The following is a 6,635-nucleotide window of genomic DNA, read 5'->3' as shown; positions in this document are numbered from 1 at the left end:
ACCAAAGAGTTCAGGTTTTATTTAGTCATGGTAGAATGGAGATAAACATCCAGTGTTTTCCATCTAGAGCTAGGTTACCTGTAGATTTAACAATGCTAAATTAAACGTTTGAAATCTCATGCTGTTAATTCAGTTCCAAATTCAATTTAGTGCAGTTAAATATACATGTAACCTAGCTCTACATTGAAAACAGGTTGATCTCCTAATTTATCATAATGACATGAATATTGTCCTCATTTTACACAGCTTTATCAATATTTTACACATAGCCTAGCTTCAATTATTTGTTTTATTTTATCTGTATCTAGACCAGTCTGTATAATAAAAGTAAATCAGCTGATGATGTCTCTGCATTTCAGAGTGATGTGACTCAGAATATAAACCAATTGTATTTTAAATTTAGATGCATGTATTGTTAATTTGAGGCCTCTGTTTTTAATTTGAAACAAAAAGAGCTGAAGAGAGGGGTCAAATGAAACTGTGCTTACATAATATTCTCCAGTATTGCCCAATGTTGATTATACAATGTACAGCTAAACTCTTCTTGCACAAAGACTATTCACTCTATAATAGAATACCATATTCACAGAATTAAGAGTCCTTCTCCAATAAGGACCCACTAACCGACGTCTAGACCAGTCTACAAGTTAAATCTTTATGAGAAACCCCTACAAAGACTGATAACAATCTGAAAACTCTCTAATAATAAACTTAACTCTATTAGGATTCGAAATTATTTGTTTAAGAATGGAAATAAAAACGAAACATGCGGCAAACTTTATGATGATGCGGGCAGTTCTTGAGAACCAATTATTTATTTAGCCTAATATACTGTATATCTAGAGTCCATGGTCAAGGCCATTGAAATTATTGTATAATTTTTAGCATGGCTGCCATGGCAACTATTTTGAAATTGTAATGTCCCGTACTTCAGTTACTAGCCCTGACTGCCCTGACATGACAGGTCACCTTTCTCAGGTACTTAGCAGTGTGAGTAATTCAGGACTATTGTTATTATTGTGCAACAGTATGTAATTTAAGATACATTGAGAATGTCAGTTTATGTCACAATTTAATCTAAGCCTCAATCTTGGCCTTTTGACTGCTTTTATTATTGGATCTTCATCATCCAACATTCCAGAGCATGCAGGTGAGCTGCAGTGCATTGTGTCTCCACTTCTCCTGTGATTCAATGGACCACAAAGTTATCAATCCATGGTCTAATGGCAATGTTTTGTCTGTTCAATACCATTCTTTATACAAATCAGTGTTTTAACTGACCTTATATGATTGCATATCAATACGTTCGCTTCCTGGGCCACATGGTTTTAGTTCTTAATACAAAGATCCACGATACATCATGTTATGAAATCTTTTTTGTAGAGTTAATAAATGCTAAAAACTATTATGATTTATGTTTTAATAAATACATTGAACCAGGTTGTGCATGTGTGGCCTTTTTCATATTTCATCCCATAACCCTGACAAACTGTCACATATACTACCAAACTTTTGATAATGATCAGATGTCATTCTATTTACATACACTACTCAAAGGAAGTTAAGGAAGACACTGATTTATTTTTCATATGGCTATAGTTAATCTGTCATGTCCTGTAACAATAGAACAAAGGATGTCAACACACTTGCATGTTTCTTTATTTCACAGCTTCATGGAAATATGGAAGTATTTGCTGGAATGCTGAAGAATAAAAATCTCAAAGTATGGAGGACAGTTGACTCTTGTTATGCAGACAATACGTCCGTTTGGGATAAAGTTAGTATCACCCAAGCTGGATTATAAAGTGGAATTTTTGAGAAATATTTTATACTACTCAAAAGAAGTTCAGGAACACCCGATTCTTTCATATTACTGTAATGTAATGCCATGACAGATTAACTTTTTCAATTTGAAAGAACTGGGTGTTCCTTAACATCTATTGAGTAGTATATTTAGCTTTGGTTATTTGAATTGTCACCAAACAGGAGTCAACTATTCATAATAATACAAACACACGTTCACTGCTGCAACTAACTAGTTGAATGTCAAGGTCACAGCAAATTAACAATTAAATTTTCATCCACATTCATATTTCATAATAAATGGTCATGAATTTGCAAGAAATGTGACGCTTAGCTTGGCGTGACACTCTCACACTACACACGCAAACAACTGACTAAGGCTTGGTCCAAAACCTACAGGCTCACCGAGAGTGTTAGCCTGAATGTTGTATATCAGCTGATCTAGCTATTCTTGTCTTGTTTCAGTAGCAGGTGTCAGCAAATTACACAGCTTTACCACCAATGATATTTTTTGTGTTGTTTTTAATACATTTATTGCATGAGTTTGTTTTACGAAATTAATCTCAAATCAACCCTGAAAGAATTGTTAACTTGTATATATTTGCCTCCTGCTCTTGACCAACACAATCTGTACAAGAACACAGTGAGTGAGTGAGTGAGTATGGTTTTACGCCGCTTTTAGCAATATACCAGCAATATCACGGCGGGGGACACCAGAAATGGGCTTCACACATTGTACCCATGTCGGGAATCGAACCCGGGTCTTCGGCGTGACGAGCGAACGCTTTAACCACTAGGCTACCCGACCGCCCCGTACAAGAACACAGACTGACCAGGCCTAAATAATAGATATCTGGGAACAAGCAACAAGTGACCACAGATGAGGATGTGAGGACACGTACAAACAACAATATCATCTTCCTGAGGCAAAGGAGTTAACTGACTATAAAAGTCCAGTTTCCAACCTTGCCCAACTAGGCTGGTATTATGGAGTTACGTTTTGTTTGGACTAATGAGTCTATGCATAGTCCAATCAAACTCGCGCACCGAAATCAAAATCCGGTTCGTAAACTGTCATGCAGATTTCGATCGATTGCAGGGTTTGCAAAGCATGTGTATCGCCAATTTGTTGTCAGCAGATATTTTCCGAATCCTTTCATGTTTTTACTCAAGATGCTCACGTGATTTGATGCACTTCGCGATGTAAGACCCGTTTTATCACAATATAGATCTTGATTATCGATCAGATCGTCCTGACTGGGCGCCAACATTTTGTGTGAAGCATACGCAAGTGATACGAGAGGTGGAATCTGAATGGTCCATAGGAGAGGCTTAGAAGGGACATAATTGGTAATAGCCACTGGTGGCGCAACGATCGAGCCCAGTAATTCCAGCCTAGTTCGGCAAGGGTGGAAACTGGACTTTTAAAGTCAGTTAACTCTCTTGCCTCGGGAAGATGCAACAATATAAGCATTAAGTAGCTTCAAATGTGTTCAAGCAGAATACACAATTGTACAATAACAACACACATCAGCATAAAATCTCTTCAAATGTGTTCAAGGAGAATACACAATAATGGAGAAAGCTACCGGTAAAGGGGCCACCTGGTTGGTATTGAGTAAAGAGTGAATTCATAATCTACAATGTTATCCTTCCAAAATAACACAACAATGAACTTGATAGCTTTAATACTGACCATGTAGTGCCTGTAAGTATGTTTTTGACTCATACAGCACACAAAGATAATGATTAAATTACCGTGATCTACCATGTGGTGCCTTTACTGGTAGACTTCGTACAATAACAAAACACACATTATCATCCAGTCTCTTCAAAATTGTAAGATATGCAAATGAGGTTAGGTGAAATGGGGTTTAACGTCGCGTCCAGGATTATTGCACTTATATAGCGATGTGCATGCATGTGTATGTGTGGCTGCTTGTACTAGTCCGGCCTGATGCTGATTTATAGTGCTAGCTCACTGAGATACCATGCCGCAGTTTAACATGAATACTCCACTCAGACACAGTATACTGACTCAGAGCCGACCAGTCCTTGTTTTAGCCCCTTAATGCTGAGCGCCAGACAGGGTAACAACAAGTTCTATCTTTTAACGTCTTTTTGTATGACGCGGCCAGGGATCAAACCGCGGATCTTCCGCTCTCCAGGCAGACGCTCTACCACTAGACCAGGGAGGTGGTCTGATATGCAAATGAAAGCTAGGGATGGATGTACATGGAATGAATATTTTTTAAATCAACTGGAACATGGACAAGAAAGAAGAAAAAATATGTGGAATGACACACCTTGTTATGGAATGTGACCGTACCAGAGTGAATTTGTTGGGAGTATAAGCTGAGATATACAAATTGTATGGACCAGACAATCTCGTGATTAGAATTAGGACCAACGTTCCACGCCATGGAGGTTCCCTGACATGCCATGAATGTAGTCACCTCGCCTGACCACCTGATCCATACGACTAGCACATGCTGCTGGGGACCTGCTCTAACCCAGCTTCCAGTGACAGAGAGTTACTGACACAGCTTGGGTTGTATACTCCCCAGGGAGTTGAGAATGATAACTGGAATGCAAACAGATCCACTGGTCTGGGAACAAATAAAACCGCATTTGAGCGGATACTAGTACCTGGATACCAGGGGGAAATGATAATAATAATAATAATTTTTATAATAATGAGTGAGGTATGACAATCCTTTGTATTTACAACATCACAGCAGGGGACACTAACGATGGGTTTCACACAGAATACCAACGTGGGCATTGATCCCAATCTTAGGTGTGACAAGAAACACTTTAACCACTCTGCCACCCTGGGGCCCCTCAGAAATAGATGGAATGAGGAAATGCATAAAGACGAAATAGTAAAAATGTTAAAAATGCAAATACAACAATGTAGTATATACTGGAAACATGAAGATAGTGTTAGTTTACTTAACTTGACGTAATCCTTGGAAATTGTCACCCGTACCCTGACCCTCTATACTATGATACAAGTAAGTGAGTTGGGGTTAATGGTACTTGTTGTTACCTTGCCTGGCACATTAAGGGGCGGAAACAAAGACTGCTCGGCTAGGACTCAGTATACTGTGTCTGAGTGGGGTATTCATGTTAAACTGCGGCATGGTATCTCAGTTGGCTAGCACTATAAAGCAGACAGACAGACAGAAGTATGTGCATGTACATCGTTATATAAGTGCAATAAAATGGACAAGCCATTAAACCCCATTTCTGTCATAAGAGGCGGCTAAAGGGATCGGGTGGTCAGGCTCGCTGACTTGGTTGATGCATGTCATCGATCCCAATTGCGTGGATCGATGCTCATGATATCAATCACTGGATTGTCTGGTCCAGACTCGATTATTTATAGACCGCTGTCATATAGCTGGAATATTGCTGAATGCGGCGTTAAACAACAAACAAACAAAAATAAACCCCATTTCAACTCCCCTCACACTGTACCCACCGTTGCCAGTTGCCTTCACTGTGTCAATGGAATGTGTGGAGCACAACCAGCTTATGCCCTTTATATGTGAGTGAGTGAGTATGGTTTTACGCCGCTTATGACAATATTCCAGCAATATCACGGCGGGGGACACCAGAAATGGGCTTCACACATTGTACCCATGTCGGGAATCGAACCTGGGTCTTCGGTGTGACGAGCGAACGCTTTAACCACTAGGCTACCCGACCGCCCCCCTTTATATGTGTTAATGGTGTCACTGTGCGCTCAACATACAATATGTCTGATGCAGTCATCTACTCCAGCAAAATAGCTAGGTGATAAGAAATAATAAAAATAGCTTTGAAAACACACTGACAGTTCATCGTACTGATCGCTGATTGGATATATTTGATCATGTGCTATGTTTATGACTACATGTGACAGACTGTTTAGCTACATGATATTCATCTCTCACTGTGTTGGAAAGAGTTCTCATTGATGAGATAATGTCATTTTGAATTTGAATTTTACATCAATAAAATACTTAAAGTAGGAAAGCTCTGACTAGCCGCTACATAACATAATCTGAGGCAAGCCACGCCCGCCATTACCACGATATACATGATATACAACTCTCTGTTTCTGTTAATTACGGTGGTAATTATATATACATGTAGTTGCCCATCACAGTTGGTTCATTTGTCATGGCTAGGGTCATTATAAATAAAAAGATATGACCGTCCATTTCTCTATATTTCTGAAACAAGGACCACCACATTCACAGGCTATAGCTCATTTGACCACACATACTTCAGTGAATCTCAAGCTCTTCAGGGATAAATACAGCAATACAAGACTGAAGTTTGGAATATAAATCTGAGAGGTAGGCGAGTACTATTTCAGGAAATCAGTAACAGCACATGAGGAATGTAAAAGTAAACTGGAATTGAATTATCAACTTTTTTTATCAAAATCTATCTTTCAAACTTTTAACTGCAAGAAAATAAGTTAAAGTTTGAAAATATGGCAACAGCTGAGTCCTATAAAGTCACATGAAGTCACTTACGCAGTTAAATGTATTTTTGCAATTCTTGGATAATGGATTAAAATTAATATGTGATCTTTCTCTTGAACCTCACTTCATAATGATCCCAGCGGACTAATTGAGTTAGCATACTGAGAGTCTTGGGGCTAGTTCAGTGTCGATCTTGTAACTTGTGAACTAGCAATGACAAGGGACCGGTCATTTTATTAAAGGGGTGGGTCAGAGAGAATCGGGAGGGTCACCAAAAAATATGACTGTCTGAAGGTGAGGGTCATGAAGAAAATGGACATGTCATAATAAAACATAAATTGTTTTTTGCAC

The sequence above is a fragment of the Haliotis cracherodii genome, unplaced genomic scaffold (genome assembly GCF_022045235.1).
Source record: "Haliotis cracherodii isolate W230 unplaced genomic scaffold, xgHalCrac1.p SCAF_6, whole genome shotgun sequence".
In the NCBI taxonomy this organism is placed as follows: domain Eukaryota; kingdom Metazoa; phylum Mollusca; class Gastropoda; order Lepetellida; family Haliotidae; genus Haliotis; species Haliotis cracherodii.
Note: the sequence above shows the minus strand (reverse complement) of the source record.